At 36.2% G+C, this 18,146-nt stretch overlaps 1 protein-coding gene across 2 annotated transcripts in view; it reads left to right on the top strand.

Moving 5' to 3' along the window:
- CDH12 (cadherin 12) overlaps nt 1–18,146 on the top strand; it is a 319,865-nt gene that overhangs the window by 81,966 nt on the left and 219,753 nt on the right. For both annotated transcript variants that reach the window (XM_074826484.1, XM_074826478.1), the window contains exon 3: nt 2,852–2,994. The gene's annotated coding sequence lies outside the window, so the exon portion shown is untranslated. The remainder of the gene's footprint in view (nt 1–2,851; nt 2,995–18,146) is intronic.

Raw genomic sequence — 18,146 nt, 5'->3', positions numbered from 1 at the left:
TCCGTCCATTTATTTAGATGACTGATAGGAACTGAATTCAAAATTTTAAGATGTATTTAGGTTTGGGAATAGGACCTAAGACAACTGACTTCTCTTATTTAGACTGCAGCAAGATTTATGAGTGACTCAAACTATTGTTTCCTTTTATTAACACTGAATTTAAAATGCCAGTTTCTCACTCAAATGTCCAAGCCAACAGTAAGTCCCAGTTGTTTCTGCACAAACTTAAATCATGTTATCACTTCAAATTTTGTCCCTTCATGCTTCAGTCCCTTTTCTGGACCTTTACTTGTAATGAGAAACAATTAAAATAATTTGTTTATATACTGTGAACTTCTGGCGAATGTTGACTTTTAAACATTAAAAGGACAACCAGAACAGTAAGTGAGAAAGATTACAATTTATATTGTAAGAGTGGAATTTGTCATAAAAAGAAAGAGATTTGAAAGGGGGTAGTAACAGGAAAAGTATTCCTGACATGGAGATCTTGTAGGTTGTGGAACAGTAGTTTAAGAGGTGTGGAAAATTCCAGGGCTGGTGAGAGTTAGGACTCAACTAAACAAAACAGCAGAAACCTGAAATTGGAAGCTTTCAAGAATGGCAAATAAATTCGTATTTAATTTCTTTCATTGTATTTGAAATAATAAATAATACAGTGTGTGTCTGTGGATTACCTGTTTCATGAGCGATGCCATGTCAGAACAGATAAGATCATGTGTTGGGATGACTTCCTGCTCATTCTGTGGTACAAATTTATGGGTAAGGAAAGCAACCTCATTTTCAGTGAGGGTTATAAGTCAGCTGAGGTGATGTCTACATGTAGACATCACGTTAGTCTTGACACATGAAACCCATTTAGTCAAGCTCAAGAATGCGTTTATATTTTATATTAATGTGTGTAAAAGGCTTCTTATTTGATTAATTATTATTTTGTTACCTTTAGTCCCAGGTGAAATGGGAGTCCCTGGCCAATACACATTCTGTAAATTTGAATATGAAATATTGCTAAAGACAATCTTATTATCCAGATTTTGCACATGGAGGAGCTTTTGATGGGTGGAAAGAGAGAGGATCGTTCCAGAGGAGGATCATGAAAATTATATACCTACCACTCTTATGGTAGAAAAGTTGATCTTTTCTTACTGACTGTGTGGTGGTAACATGGGGCACTTACCTTAGATTTATTTCCTGTTTCTCAGGCATTACAGTTAGGGTGACTGCAGTTTGGTTAAGAAATCATTGTCTTCTGTGTCTTGCTAAATAAATTGGAGATTCACGTTTTTCTGGTTACTTCTGAGTGATCTAAGTGACATGATACTGTTTGTTCTGTAATAATAAGATTTCTGATGTGAATGCCTTCAAAAAATAAATATGTAATCCATTTCCTCTGTCACTTGCTTAACAACTTAAAAATTGCTTTCTTGACTTCTTATCCTACTAAGATACAATTATACTAATTTACCTGAAAAATGGATATGAACAGACCGAAAGTAAATAAATGTGATTAAGAATTTCAGTATATATTTATGATTATCTTTGTTTCAGCATTAATAGCGTAACTTATGGTAACTACATATGAACTAACATTGCTACTATAGATTCCAAATCTTCTTTAGTTACTATCAAAATAAAATTTTATTCATTTTATATTGGCGCATCAGACCACCATTACTAAATATGTTATTCGATGAACTTCTCTCTTAGTCACAAACTGGTATTTCCATGGATAAATCTGAATGGAAAATTGAGTCAACTGGCTAGTGCCATAATTGTCCAAGAAGCAAGAAAACAGCAGATAAGGATAGCCATAAAAGTTGACATACTTCAGCTGAACTCATTTGACCCCATAAGCCTGAATACTTGGTACACAAAAATCTAGTTTTGTAATACCCTAGAACCAAAAATGGGTAAAAATAAATCTCATTCTTCTTTCACACTGCTTTTTTTTTTTTTTTTTTCTGTCTAAATTTAAACTGTCATCTTTAATAGAATTATTTGTATCAGTATAAGTGAAAGGCAAATTAGGTCCTTTAAATGCATTCCTTGTTGGTTTTTACTCTCTATTGCAACCATAGAAAAGAACTTGTATTGTTGTGCTTTGCTACTGATTTTATCTCTATGTTGAAGAGTCCTTTCTGTACTAATTTGGCATTCTTTCTCAACATTTTATTTAAATTGCCATATAAGCTTGTTAAATAATTCTAGTCTGTTTGGGTTTTGTTCTTTTTCTTTCCATGGTGATTGATTGCCATCTGGGGGCTAACAGGAGCCCACCATGCTAATTTCCCTTACTCTACCCATTAACTGCTATTGTCTCCAGGGTCAGAGACAAATGTATGAATCCACTTTATCTCTCAGCTTACAGAACATCTCATACAGTGAGCCTTGTATTACGAAGCGGCTACATCAGCCTCTAATTACTCAGCTCTACTCTGTGTTGAATGCTGGCGCACCTTGAGAAACAGCATGCAAAAGCACATTTGTTTAAGTCCTCAGATGGTTAACACTGTGCATAACCTCCTCACAAATTACAGCCTCAGCTGCAGCACATCCATTAGTCTGGAAGAATGAAGATTCCCAAGTGGCCCTGGTGCCTTTCCCAATTCCCTTGCGACCCACCAATCCTCTCAGTGCTTTCTCTGCATGTAGGGAGTGTTCAGAGCTAATCAGGTCAATGATCATCTCACGGCTCAGGGGACATGACAGGAGCCTATCACAGCAGTTACACGATCTTCTAGACCTGAGCACGCTTGCTGAGAATCTCATGTTAAGAAACATTGCTTTGGTGCCTCTTCTCTCACTCCCTAGGAGCCTCTGAGGATTTCAGCTTATCTTTCTCTCTCTCCTTTAGACAGTGAAGAGTTCAACATCAACGAAAAAAAGGCAGAGCAGTATGCAGCTACCCGGAGGGTGTTGATTGAAACTTAGATTACCCCAAATCACTGTTGATTTGACTGATGCTCCAGCTTTACCAGAGAAAAGATTTCAATTAAGGTAAGTGCTGCTTTATCTGGCTGACTGCATAGTGCCGAATTTCTGCATTGAAAGTTCAAACTGAGTAAACTGACAGCCTGCACTGCAGCAAGGGAGCCCGTGCCGTGTGTCAGGAGAGGGCTGGGGGCAGAGGCAGATGTCCCAGCCCGGAACTCCTCTCTGGAAGGATTCAGGTTTTAAGCAGCTTCTTATGAATGGCTGCAGTTATTTCTGATTCGGTGCTTCTCTGCAGCTTGAAAAAAAAAAAAAAAAATGTTAGAAACGTGCAGGGGTGGAGAAGGGAGGAGGAAAGGCAAGCGCACTCTCCCCCTTTGTGCTTAGTACATTTATTTGAGGAAGCACAGCAGCTGGAAAGCAGAAGTACGTAATGGTAAAACTTCATTCTCTATAAGCAATGTCGTTCCTTCGCAAGCAGGAACTCGTAGATGCAAGGCTTCAAAGTCCCATGGGATTTAAACGAGACAGAAAGGGATTTTTGAAATGTGAATCAAGAATATGCATGCAGCTTTCCAGGTTACCGTCAGACTGAGGGCTGTGACTAGCGTGTGTCATGTAATACCAGAGGCTGGTGGGGTTTGGATAGTTGCTTTCATAGTTTTGTAGTGGCACAAGGGTGAGTGAAGGTGCTGGTTTAATACAAGTGGCCAGAAAATTAAATTGGTACTTGCGGGGGGAGGAAATAGTGTTTGATTGAAGAGGGAGAGGACGTATTTTTCATGGGGTGATAGAAAGTGTGGCATATCAAAAGAAACAGACTGATGATTGAAGGTCTTTATCTGGAAAGAAAAAAAGAGTGGATGAGGGAGGCTGTCTTGAAAGATTAAATGATTAATAAGAAAAAGTCAGAGATGCTTACGGAGCCTGGAGTTAGTAAGATGACCTGGTGTACCTATGGCGTATCCACCCTAAAACGTCTAAAGTGAACTGAATTTGATAGTCTTAGTCAAGTCCACACTTAATAGCTATGCTGTCAGGGGACATAATTAAGGAGCTAGTAAACAGTCCAAACTTTTTAATACTGTAAGGGACCAAATTAAGTCTGTTGTATTAAGCATGTCCATGTCCTTTCTGTTGCCCACAAAAATTAACACATTGTGCTTAAAAATCTGTCATAATTGGGAAAAAAGATCAATGGAAAGTTAACTCATTTCAAATCTTCCTTTCTTAACCAGATGTATAACTCCTGAGCAGTTTATAAAAGTGTGAATTAATTTCACTGCTTTTTCAGCCAATACTGTCTGGTGTCATTAAATATCTGTATCGTTGGTTATCATCCAATGTTGGTAATAAAATTCACAGCACCATATCTTTCATTAAAAGCTCAGCTACTCAATATGGGGATGCACTTTTTTGTCCAAAAATATCTCCCAAGCCCCTGCCCCGCTTCACTACTCCTCACCCCCACCCCCACCCCCCCCCCAAAAAAAAATCAGGGAAATATTGATTACCTGCAGGTTTATTACTTATTCCATTAGCTTTTTCAGTGAGAAATACCAAGTTCTCTTTCTCACAAAAACATAAGCATATGGGAAAATGACCTGGGATTTGGGGGGAATGTACTAAGAATACTGACAGTTTTAACTGTCTATCGGTATATTCTCCTTGAAAATTATTTCTGAAAGTAGTGGTTTTTATAATGGTGACTCAATATGTCCACTGTTTTCTTGGAAAGGAAGTTGGTTTTGGAAGTAGTTACAGACACTGATCCTCATTTGGTGTAGTGTATAGCTGACTTCTTTTTTCATGTTACATTTATATGACATTTACTAAGTTTTGTGCTTTTTCCACCCAGAGATAAAAGTCTTGACCAGGATAGTAATATTTGAATGCACAAACCAGCTTCCATTATACCTGTCTTTTTTTATTTCATGAATAGCCACTGGTTTCTCAGAATAATTAATATTCATTAATATGCATCAGAGTACTCATTAAAAAAATCAAAAGACAATAACTTAATGTGCTGCATGGAAAAATTTCTGATGTTAACAATTCCTATGCAGTTGCAGACATCCAGGTTACATACAAATAGCAGGAACTTCCATTCCAGTCTTTCACAAGGACTGACTACAGACATTGTTTGACATGATGGCTTTGTTCCCCTTTTGTCTCACAAAGTTGTTGCTGTAAGTAAAAAAGAAATAAATCACGCTTTCATAGCAGTGGGTCTGTGGGTTTCTAAACAACTCTTACAAATGCACTTACATCTCTATTATTATTTTACAAGATGAGATGTTCTATCTGCTTCTAAGTGAAAAGCACTTACTTTCCGGTATGCTAACCTCAGAGATTGTATGAGATGACAGTTCACCAAACATGGGGAAATGCTGGTTTTCCTCATGTTTTGATAAAAATAGGCAATAATGCTACAATTATTTTCTGGTCTTTTCCATTGGTGGATTGTGGGCTTCTTCATACCTAGTGATGGTCCAAAAGTGACCTCAGCAATATGGGAAATATCATTCCTCATTAAACAAATATTTTGGGGCATCTGACTCACTGAAGCTTTTCAGATTTGGTAAACATAGCAACACAGGTTACACAAGAAGGCAGTGGAAGACATGTCAGTATAGCCTAGTTCCCTCTCTTGAGCCTTTTTTTTTTTTACTCTTAGGCCATATCAAATAGAATTAAATATGCGGTGTTCAGCTTTATTTCAGATATTTCAAGTTCTTTGAATGAGGCCAGTGTTAAATTTTTTTGCCTCAAGCCACGTCTCCTTATTACTGACAAAAGAGTATGATTGCTATCTGGCCCAACTCCACTGAAAATTGGTGTTTGATGCTAATGCTTTAATGTTTTAGGAGTGTTTTAAGGAAATTTATTAAGTTGAGGTTTGGAAAGGGGTAAATCAAAGGAAGCGCTCTGAAAGCTGACAGAAAACCAACCATAGAACAGCAAGGAACAGTCCTGCTAAAACTGTATAGAGTGACATATGAAAAAGAAAACAACTGTTAATGACTATAGTTAATAATCCAGATAATATAAGGAAAAGGGATTTATTATGTCACCTCAAGAGGATAAGGTGAGAGTGAGATAGAATAAGCATCAGGAGTTAATGAGTTTCCCCAGTTTTCCTTTCTCAAAGATATATGGGAATTTGCTTTACCAGAAAGGGAGGCTTTTCAAGCCCTGTGTTATTAACATGCACTGGAGAACTAACATTAGCTTTCCTAGCAAGACCATTGTCTGCCACCAAACTCTTGTTATCCCTCCTCCTTCTGTTATTTTCATAATCTGTTTCCTGGGCACTTATTCTTTCACCTCTGGGTAGCACTTTCCTCTTCATATAGCTTCTTTTTCTCCCTAATGATTTGTGTTTCTTTTCATTCTGTTCCTCTTAGCATTCTCCCTTTTCCTTTCTTTTGCTTTTCTTCATGTACCATGATTTAATGCTTCATCACCTTCACATCCATTCTCTTCATTTCTTTGATGCTGCAGGAACATCACTTTTCTCATTTGGTCCACCTCTGTAAATTTTTCTTTTTAATTAAAACAGAAAACCTCTCTGAAAACACTCCAGTACTCGCATGAACGGGATATATGTGCTCTAATACTCCACTATCTCTTTACCTTCTTTTCCTGTATTTTTAATTATTTTTAGCACTACATTCTTTGTGTCAGAGGCTGTATCTCAGTGTACAGTAAGTAGCTAGCACAGTAAGAGTCAGTTCTGTTTCCAGCTTTGGAGTCTATGTGTGCGTCTACATTGAAGAAGTCGCATGTTCTTAACAGGTTCATGGAAACAAAGCTCTGCAAGGTTTAACTTGGATACCTCAGGATGTCATTTTTCTTGCAAAAGTATACCTTACAGTTAAACATATATTGCAGTATATATATTTATATATATGCTTGCAAATATTTAAGTTTTCAGCATATTTTCAGGGTTGTTGTTTTCAAGCCACAGTGAAAGTTGCACCTTCTGAACGACTCTCAGACTCATAATTAGTTGATTTAGAGGCAAATGTAGTGTTTGCTACTACTTTTTCCTGGCTTCTCTTTTTATTGCTCTTTGTCATAGATGCATCATATTAAAGAATGAGTTTCAAGCCTTATTTTCTTTGTATTAATAGAAATTTTCACTAAGGTCCACTTGTGTTTCAGAGATGTAACTCACTGAAGGCATTGGTTTTGGCATGTGTCACTGGATGAGTATTTGTTGAGGCAATAATTTTGTAGCAAATCTTTTAAACTGCAGTGGTGTTTTGAGAGGGAGAAAGCTTCAGTCTGCTCTCTTACTGAACCTTCAGGCCTGGTAGTTTGAGGGGGGAAAAAGATTATTTCATGTGCATAAATTCTATATCAAAGTAAAATACAAACCTACATCACCATATTTATTACCGGACTTGGTATTTAGCAGAAGTCAAAGACATGTTTTACAATGCTAATATTGCAATGGGTCGTTTAAAGAAGTTTCCTTTTCTCCCAACCAGATGGGAGCTAAGATGCTGCATCACGAGACTTGGTCAGATTACTTTAGGAGCAGCTGTGGTTCAGTCTCTGTCAAATGTATCACTTCAGTTTTGAGGGTGAAGAGAGTCTTCCGGTCAAGACCAGACTCATTGATGTACACCAGACAGTTCTGGGGCTGGAGGGGCATCTTTCTGCTGCAGATGTCTCAGCTGTCAATATTTTTTAAGGCAATGACTGCCTTGGTTGACATATGTGTAATGTAAGCTATGTTTACTGTCCTGTGCTCCAGCAGAGTGTGATTTGGAGTCTGTGGGCGCTGAAGTCCATCTCTGTGCTGTTTTGCTGAATGGCCCAGACCTGTAATCACAGCTCAGACTGGAAACCTTTACGGAGACATTCACGAGAAACATATAGGTTTGAGTTTCAAAATAAGAAAGTATCTAAGCACTAAGCATCATAATAAAGTACTGTCTTGCACTTAAGTTTAAAAGTTGTATATTTAGGTACCAGAATTATGTTGTCCTTCAACTTTCAGAGTAGAGTATATTCAGAACAGTCTCCAAAGCAGATGATAAATATTCAGTTAAATTACTCGGATGAGTAGTTTTTGATTCCAAATTTAGATCAGATTTATTATTTTTTTCATGCATGCATTTACTCACTGACCACATTAGTACAATGTCCAGCATACCAAACATACTTACAAAATACAGTTGTGGCTGACTTGGTTAGAAAAACATTTGAATTTTTTTTTTTTCAAGTGAAGGTAAATAAGGATGCAAATCCACTCATTTTCCAGAAGACAGATGAGACTTTTGACCTTTCTTGATCAACAATGTGCTCCAGCACATATCCCAAAATCCAGCTTTTTGATCTAGGTCATTTAGAGTCTATAAGCATTAGGTAGGTTCTTGGCTGCTGTTCTCTGAAGACTGACAGCAAGTGCTAAATGTAATTGTAAATGCAGACACACATTTGCTAAACGCTTGTCTGTGGCCATTTATTCAGTTCACAAAGATATCGGCTGGTTTACGCAATTCAACCACTACCCACAGGGCTTGGTTTGAACTGGTGACCTAGGTTCTGAGTTCCCTTAGCACTCCTTTATGTTCTTCAGTCTCCTTGGACCCTATATATATACATATAGTATAGTGTTTCTGTGTATGGAGTTGTGATGGCTGTTTAAGCAACTCTCTTAAAAGCTTATATGAAAATCACAAAGTACATTTATTAAAAATTACCTTCTTGGCATTCTGTACTCAGGCATACTGACTCTGTGCATGTTACACACTTTCATATATATATATATATATATATATAAACTAAAAGGAAAAAAAAAGGCTCCATCCCATGGTTCATTTTTTCTATTTAAGAAAATACTGTAAATAAACCAATATTGTTAAATGGAATCTGATAATACAATTAATGACAGTTTTCTAAGAATATTTGTAGCATGAAGAAAAGCTAAAAACTGGTATTTCTTGACTAGATTTCCATTGTCTTGAACAGTCTGAGCAGACTTTTACTCAGTATTTTTGCTAGGGATTTGATGATGAAGTCATTCTGCCAAATCTGAGTTCACCCAAATTTAGTTGCAACAAGTTTTCTGTAAAAACTCTTCAAGTTCAAGTAATATTTCAATTATTAAACTGGAGTATTAATGATACAACAAAATGAAAAGCCATTTTATTTCCATTTAGGAAACTTGTATCTTTCCTTGTTAACTGTCTTTTCATTTCTTCCTAAAATATTAATAGTAATCTTGGTACTTGTTTACCATAATTTTAAATATTTAACTATATCTTTTGAAAATGTTAAATGGAATATAAATTCATTGCATTCCCTGTCACAAGTAACACTTTTTATTCCTTTTCTGAATAAATAGTAATAACTTAGCGTGTAAGGAAACCTATCTAGTGTAGATCTACCTCACTGTAACTCTAAACAGATGTTACAGAAGTCCTGATTTACACTGGTAGAAGAAAAAGAAGAAAAAAAAGCCCCATGCCTTTCAATAAAAATCCTCTTTTTTCTATCACGATGTGATGAGCAATCCTCTCAGGATGCAGCTGTGTTTCATATTCTCATCTTTAAATATTGGGTTTTTTTCTGACCTCTTAGGCAGTGGGACTCAGGTTTTCTATAAAACAGATCTTTTGGTAATTTGGCCCTTCTACCTCTGAACTCTTACTTGAAGGAGAACACGTGTCAAATAAATAAAGAGACAAAATGTGATATACCTGGCTTATGCTTGAAAGAGTGTGCTTGTCAGAGATTAAGAGGTGGTGTTGAGAAGGTAAGTGCTGATAAGTAAAACACTCAAATGAATTTGCTAATTAAAATGCTTTTTGAAGAGTATTACTTATCTGATGGTTTTGTGATTCAGCATAGAGACTTCTATCCCATTTTTTGGTCCTCACTACATATAAATCGATAGAAATTTTCAGACACCATCACTTTCTTCTGCATTTGTCCTCATGTCACCTCATCTCCTTCCCCCCCTCCTCTCATTTACTATTGTTTGAAATGGAAATGTCCTTTGTCTGATGCACAGAACATGTAAGCAACTAAATTCAGGTCCATCAGTGGACTTCAGTCCCACTCTGAATTACCCATCAGATGTAGCACATAGCAATTACCTGTCACTCTTTCTCACCCTGAGAGCCAAAATGTATCAGTCAAGGACAAATTTGAGTTCCAGCAGATAAGAATGTGAGTAATCCTAGGCTGGGTGTAGAGGAGAACTATGTATGGTAGAATGGAGCAGAGCCATCAGGGCAAGCATCTGGATATTTCTAATAGGTAAATTTAAAAAAAAAAACCCAAACACAGCAACACAGGAAATATTAGAAACTTTCCCCCCTCCCTGTAGAATTCTTTTTCTCTAAGCTTGTTATTTAAACTGGAGGGCTTTATTTGTTTATTTGGTTAAATGTATTTTTTTACTCTGCCTGGAACTCCCTGGAGTCCGTCCAACAAACAATGGGCATTTTGTTGCAAATGTTTTCTAAAGGTCACTCTTTTTTAATCAACTCACTTTTTCTGTAATAACGGTATGACATTTTTTGCCCTGTTTGTGATCAATGAGCATGAATATTTTAAATAGAAATCTCACACACTTAACTATCTGTCTAAATGTTGCTGTTACAGTTCTGTGGAGGGGTTGGAAAGGGGATGCTGAACATCCAGAACTGCCATTCACTTCTTATTGTCTGGTGGCTATAGAGCCTTTTCTGTGATACATGCCTAGGGATGCTAGTTCAGGTAAAAATGGCAAGATACTATGTCTTAATTTTCTCTTGAATGGAAATTTTCACAACTGTTTCTAAATATATGCATGTCTTCTGCCTAGTCTAGGTAATAACTGGGTTCATGTTCAGATACCTAGTTATAGATGATGATTTTAACTAAGAGCAGAGATTTAATAAATAGAATTTGATATAATCTTACTTATTTGATAAAGAACAAGTGGAGCTGGTTACCATGCAGCCTACCTCAGTTGTTTCCATCAGTGCAGGTTGTACTAGGCAAAACACAAACTGACCTACCTAAAAATTTTAGAATGTACTGTTTAGATGTATCAGGCACTTCTCTTTCTACCAGCTATTCTTTAGGTTTTCTTTGGACAGATACCATAGTAAAGAAATAGTTTATTATCATTTCAAAGCATACTGTAGCATATTTCATTCTTTAACTCTCTGTGTCTCTGTGTTGTGCAGAAATGATTAAGGAAACAGAACTAGAGATCTTGTCCCACCTAAAATTATAACACATGCAAGTGCTGAAGGTTATATCTGTTGGTGTTGTATGGTTTCCTGCCCTTCTTGTTTTCAGATTTCAATTCTGAAGAATAATGGTCTGATATTACTGATGTCCATAGTTAACTAGCTATTTTAGGAGTTGTTCTAAATTTTCTGGTAGGGTATTTTCCCCCCTCCCCATAAAAGTAAACAATAGTGTTTGTATTGGAAAATGCCTCATTCATACCTCTTTAGCAGTAATGTCCCCAAATAGAAATTGCACTTCTGGAAAAAACAAACTTGGGTCAGATGGGTTTACGTTTCATGGGATATATAGACATATTTTTTAAAGTGCAATTCATGAGGCATAAATGTGATGCTTAAAATAGATTGTCAGAAAGAAGAAGTGATATTTAATGCAGATCTACCAAATATAATATTCTTCAGTAGCATCAATACCCCTGAAGGCAAACACCTGAAAAGGCAGAGAGCACTATAACGCCAAGATAAATGTTGTGAGTAGGATATAAGGCAAAATATAGTACAAGGAAATAGAGAAATATTTCCTGTCAAAAAAGAAAGTATTTGTAATCAAAATTATTGTTCTAGTTTTCAGTTTCTTTGCAAGTATCTAATGAAGCATTGGACTTTTCTAATATTAAAGTTTTTTTCCTGTAATTACTTTTAAAATATTGTTAAATCTTTAGTTTTATTCCAAAAATAATTAGGCATACAAATGAAAATATTAATACTTATTTTCCTTATTATGCAAAAATGTAGAGCTCAGATACTGAAGCAAAACACAGCCACAGAAGGGAAAATAATTCTAAGTAATCATTTGAAGTATGACTTTATAATTCTATATAAGAATATGATCACATGTATGTTGGAATTTGGTGTTCTAAAATTGTAAAAATTCTCAAGCTCTCTGTGAAACCAAATGTTATTTGATAATCATTGACAAGAGATTTATAATCAGATAATTTTATTAATCCCTCTTTGAGACAATACACTATGATTTATGGAAGGTATTGTGACAACAGCCCTACTGCAGTAAAGCTATAACCTAGATTTAATTTCATTAAAATGGATTTAATGTTTACCAACCACACAATGGAAAGAAGGTAAACATGGATTTCATGTTTACCAACTACACAATGGAGTCTGCTCAGTATATTGCTTCACAGTTAAAAAACCTACAGCAACAGTAGTAACTGGCAAAACCTGTTTTACAGAAAAGGCAAAAAATACTTGAGATCAGTCAAACCTGGATGAAAAATTGATATAACCTTCTCTGACTCAACAGGAGCTGAATAAGGGTATGGCTGTGAGGTACACTGGATATGATTGATAGAATTAGAAAATCTAACTGGGCAGTTAGGTTTGATAGGCACTCATGAGAGTTTCGCAGTTTCGTGGACTGTCTAAACAAAGCCGAATTCTCACAGCTATTACATCTTGATTTCTACTGTACTGTTATGTCTGGGGTTGAAGTGTCATTCAGTGTCCAGGATGTTAAATAAGGGACAAGTTTCTTCTTTCAGTGGCTGTTAAGACAAAGAAGTGCCATGTGCTGGACAGTACAGCAGCTCTGACCGTTTGAGACTAGGCGAGGATGGGATTATTTGTGTGATCTCTTGGATTTGAAGTTTATCAGTACTGAAATGATTTTTGTTCTCTGCCGATATTCCTTTGCCATTTAATATTTAACTGGTTTGTCTCCTTTTCCCCCCACATTTCCCACAGAAAGGTTTCTCTTCCCAACATTTGAAAAGTGCTCCATCTGCCCAACTTGAAGGTCAAAAGATTGTTTTCTTTGATTTGTCTACACCTAGCAAACCAAGGGTAACAGGCTGGTATAACTGCTTTCTGGGAGTCATGTCTCCCTCCACAGCTTCTTAACATCATGTTCCCTTTTCTGTGCCTTAAGGAAATAATGAGTCACTGCCTCGACAGCACCTAACACCTAACTTTTACATGAGATTGACTTGTGATCACAAATTGCCCTAATGTCAGATATTAACCCCAGGGATTATCATAGCCATAAACGGAGCATTTGTAGTTTGGATTAAGGAATTGTTGGGGGAAGAGGGATTGAGGCTATATTTCTTCTTGAATATGGAAGCAGTATATTTCTTTTCACCAACAATGGTAGCCAGTAATTACAGCCTTTTCTCAGTCTCTTGCCTCAGGGGAACTGAACTGCTGCTATCTCAAGGGAGGCTGAGCTGCTACTGGCTGCTGCCATTTAACACTTACTATTCTCCTTTGAACCTGTTTCTGAACTCCTCCTACTTCCCTGTGTCTGTTTCTTTGCTTTCCCCGATAAATATGTTCCTGAAACGCCCTTTAAAGCAAGTTTAGATATCTGTGCAAATAATATGGTTTAAACACCTGGAGGAGACTAGCAAACATAAATTTTTAGTTTGAGAGAGTCTACCTGCAACAAATTCTTCCTCGTCCCCATAACTGGATGCACTTTATTGCAACTGCAGATAATATGGATTTAATTTTTAACTTGTTTCTTTCTAATGCACAATTGAGATTACAGCTATTTCTTAAATATATCATGTGAAACAATATTCTTACCTTTAAGAGTGATCACTTTAACACAAAAATACCAGGCTTCCTGCATTGTGCCAAGAACTGTGTAGATTATCTAGAACACCAAAGAAAAAAAATATTCAGCTTTTACTTTCTATAAACAGAATATACCTTTGCTAAATTATGCTTCTTATTAATATTCCTGTACAGCTATATTGTTCTCAGTCTTTCTAATGCCAAAGAATGAAAATTTAACTAGAGGTGATTTTTATTGGCAGATGAGAGTTCCTATTGTGTGTATATGTTAGTAAATGCATCTGAGAAAAGAAGTGGCATTTCTGTGAGCATATACATGCATGAACACCTTAGTTTTGCATATTACTGGCAGATAAATCTTGAGCATTGTTTAAAATTAGTTTAGTACCCAAAGCATGAGATGTTTACATGTTCATCCAGTCCTTACATACTTTGGGTGCTGAAAGCAATACACCCCGCATGTTTTGAATGGATGTTTCCTAATCACATTCAATTTTTAATTGTTTATTTCCTATTTCTTCTCTTAATTATGTCGTCTCTAAAATCAGACCATCTGCTATTCTTTGCAAGTACTACAGTTGCAGTTTCCCTGGGACAGACTCGCCACTTAAACAAGAATCTTCCCCTCAGCTATATTCCTTTGCTTTACAGTTACTCCCTGGCACCCATCATTTTAAAACAGACACCAAGTCAAAGGAATAAAACAGGATATGTCAGATCAGCTCATCTTAAAGATCTTTTATATTATACTGGGTACAGGTATATTCACATACTGGTTTGAAAAATCTTTGTTCATTCTTGTGTATGGTTTTTCTTCCTGTGTGGTTGTTGTAAAGGGATCCACATAATGGGCATACAGAATGAGAGGAAATATCAGTCTAATCATACATTGTACCTCTAAAATCAGAGCGAAACCAGCCTTTTAAAATGACATTATTTTCAAATTATGTTTTTATTCCACTATTTAGAAGCTGATTTACAGGACCCAAAGAAATGAGAGCTATGCTGGAAAGTCCTAAAGAGAATGTAATGGTACAATATAAGGATTAATTGTGAAAGTAATCATGTTAGTTTTCTAATTATTCAAATCTTAATTACAACTGTGTTGGCCCAATTAGTTCAAAACACAAGGCTAATGTTAGGGTTGGGTGGATACTCAGCATCTGTGCATAAGTAAGAGGCATCTGTTGCCAAGTGGTGGAGTGATGGAAAGTGTCAACTCACCAGCTGTGAAGTCAACAAAGCTCTTAAAAAACAAATTTGAGCCAACAAAATGATTTAGCACACTTTGGGGAGTGTAAAGCTTATTGCACATGTATACTTTAGCTAGCAGTTGTCACCTAGTGGGACTGAAATCTAGAGCAACTATGCACATTTAAGTCTTTGCCTGCTTTTTTAACAATGCCTTGCCTGTCAGGGATCGGCAGTGGGGAATCTGACTGACATTTCTGCCCGTCAGTGCTGCAGAGGGTTGGTTTTGTTTTGTTTTTTCTTGAGCAAACTAGAGAACAAAATATTGCTAAACTGTTCAGAATAAGGTGGTTACAGTGTTTTATAAGTATTACATACAGAAAAAAAAAAAGGATGGAAATAGTGTAATATTAAGAGGAATGTCTTATTTTAAGTGTTGGCTTTTCTTTCCTAACACCAGTTTCCCCATTCTCTACAATTCTGTAGGGAGAGATGGCTGTGTTAAATATCACTTGTCCATTGTTTATTGCTATCAATTTCAGAAAGCAGGATTTTTATGATTCTGACAATTGATACTGATTTTAGTAATTTCCAGTATCGCCTACAGAGATTGAGGATATTAATAGTGTTGCTAACTTTACAATGGTGTGTTTAATATTTATGCATTATTAACATTTAATGGTAATGTGTAAACTTCACTGAAAGATAATCAATTGGCAGCAAGAACAAAAGAAGAAGGTGAACATTAAAACCTAAGACAGAATTATATTGAACACTTAATGCATTCACTTTTGACCTAGTTCTGAATTTTATGGATCTTTTGGCAGTGACTTCATTTGCATTACTTTCAAGTTTTTATTTATTCACATTTCCAAAGTACAGATGGAGGAGTGTTTAGATTCATTGTAGTCTGATAATGTTGTTAATTTACATGAGATACATAGAGTTTGGCACTGTACTGCAGTGCAATAGAAAATGAGCTCAACTTTCAGTATTGCTTTCACAAGATTTTTCAGTTACATTAAAATAAAATTAAACAGAGTTACAAGGCATTTCTAGCATACTGGATCCGGGTTTCCTTATTCGTAAATTACAAGGAGAGAAAGCCTTTGATTTCTTTGCTGTTTGAGCAAATAGCCCTTCTTAGGTTTTGCACTTTAATACAGAGCCTTTTGCTTTAAAAAAATCTGTCTATGTCTGTAGGGCAATACTTGATCTATCCTATTAAAGCAGCACCCTGACTGGACCAAAGAAGCTAAGTGACTCAACCCATCTCTATAAAAATACATATAAATAAACACAATTAATTTTTAGCAGGTGTAATGAAGTGTAAACTTTAAGTTGTAAACTGAGGACTTTGGTGACTTGGAAAGCACCTTTTTTATAGTCACATTTTATTTAGGTGTTTCAACATCTGCACATTTCATAGTCATAGGGCAAATTCATCATTTCTCCACATTGTATTGCACTTTGTGTATAAATGTGTGTGCAGCAATATAATGATATAGATAAATGTAGTACAGTAGGTTTAGCTAAGATTACCTGACCAATTTTACTTATGATTGTGAGACTTCAGCAGAAGTTTCTGGAAGATCTAAAGCTGCCACCTCCACCACTGAGTCACCAGTGTCATGAGTCTGACTATAGTATTTCTGTAAATGGGAAAGAGAAGAAGCATAGTGAGACACACAGCAATTAGTTACATGTGCTTTAGTATTTTGGCTTTCAGCTTTGTGTCACAGTTGTGGCTGTATTTCACCTGAAAAATGTTCCTTCCTTTTAAATCATTCTGACAATGTGAATAGCACGTGTATACTTTAACTAAACAACTTACCAATTCAAGTGGGCTGCCTCAGCTGTCAGACATGAACTCAGAAGTGATAAAGCATGGCACTGCTTCAGTAAAATGGAATAAGAAATCATTTTGACAGAGCTTAGATCTCGGTCTGGGCTGTTGAATGGGTTTGGTTGTGGGATTTATTATTCTTCTCCCCCCACCTTTCCTTTCAAGGTCAATGTTCTTTATTTTGTGTAGAGTACATCTTACATGACAGTACAGGAAGAAATGCAGGCTGGCTGGGTTAATGTTTTGGGGGTCAAATTGGACTCCTGAATGCAGCAGAACAGCACCTGAGAAATGGTGTTCACAGTCACCCCATAAAGGCAAACAGTGACTGAATGTCAGATGATCAGACTGCAAATCTTTACTAGGGGCTTATTATGAATGATTTTGAAAGTAAATATTTCAGCCTATCAGAAAGTAAAGGAAATATGTTCCCTATCTTTTGTTTAACTCCCTTGACTGCATGTAATTAAAGATGAGTGGAAGTTGTTGCTGTGATGTTAGAATCTTTGAAAACTGATTGTCATTTTTTGGATCTGCAGACACCTTTAAAATAGCGGAAGTATTCCAGCAATAAGCACTAGAAATAATACAATTTTTTCATTCATTGCCCATCCTATCCTTTGCTAATCCAGGAAACATGATAAAGGTGAGTAGCAATGATTATCCTGAAGATGACTTGACATTTGCCTATGATAAGAACAAATTTTTAAAATGTCTAATCATTAATCATGCAGATGACTGGCTATAGAGTGTCTGTAAGACTAGTTCATCTCTTTTGAAGCTCTCTTGGGGCCTGAAAAAAATCAAACCTGTGCACCTCTGATCACAAAGGGAGATAATGTTTCCTTTGCTGCTGTTTCATTCTACATACTAGAACAATGGAAAAGCCTCAGTCACATGCGAACCAGGCTGGAATAACTCTATCTAACTCCCTGCCCTGTACAACTTCCTGTGACATATGTGTACATAAATAATGCTACCACATTTGTGGGTAAAATTGTGCCAAGTTAGAGCTTGACTTAAAATCTAACACCTTATGTTCAATGTGTATCAACTATTTCACATTTTTCTTTGCAATAAAAGACTCATGTTCAGCTAAAACTAATGAGGTAAAATAGAATAGACAGAGTATTTAATCTATCTCATGTAAGAAAGATGGTATTTCTTTAAGTCATTTGTTCCAAAACCAAAGGATTGCTCTCTCATAATTTTACTCTGTTATGTTCAAATTGTCCTTTCTTTGAAAACTTTCTCTATGAAAACCACCTAGGTCACATTAGCAGTTGCGGTTTGAAAGTGCACCTTGAAACTGCATGCAGCATGTAAACTCTTCTTTCAAGTAAATACAGTATACCATGTCTCAAACATACCAACTAAATCAAGTG

The sequence above is a fragment of the Strix aluco genome, chromosome 1 (genome assembly GCF_031877795.1).
Source record: "Strix aluco isolate bStrAlu1 chromosome 1, bStrAlu1.hap1, whole genome shotgun sequence".
Lineage (NCBI taxonomy): Eukaryota > Metazoa > Chordata > Aves > Strigiformes > Strigidae > Strix > Strix aluco.
This window is presented reverse-complemented; position numbering and strand designations above follow the sequence as displayed.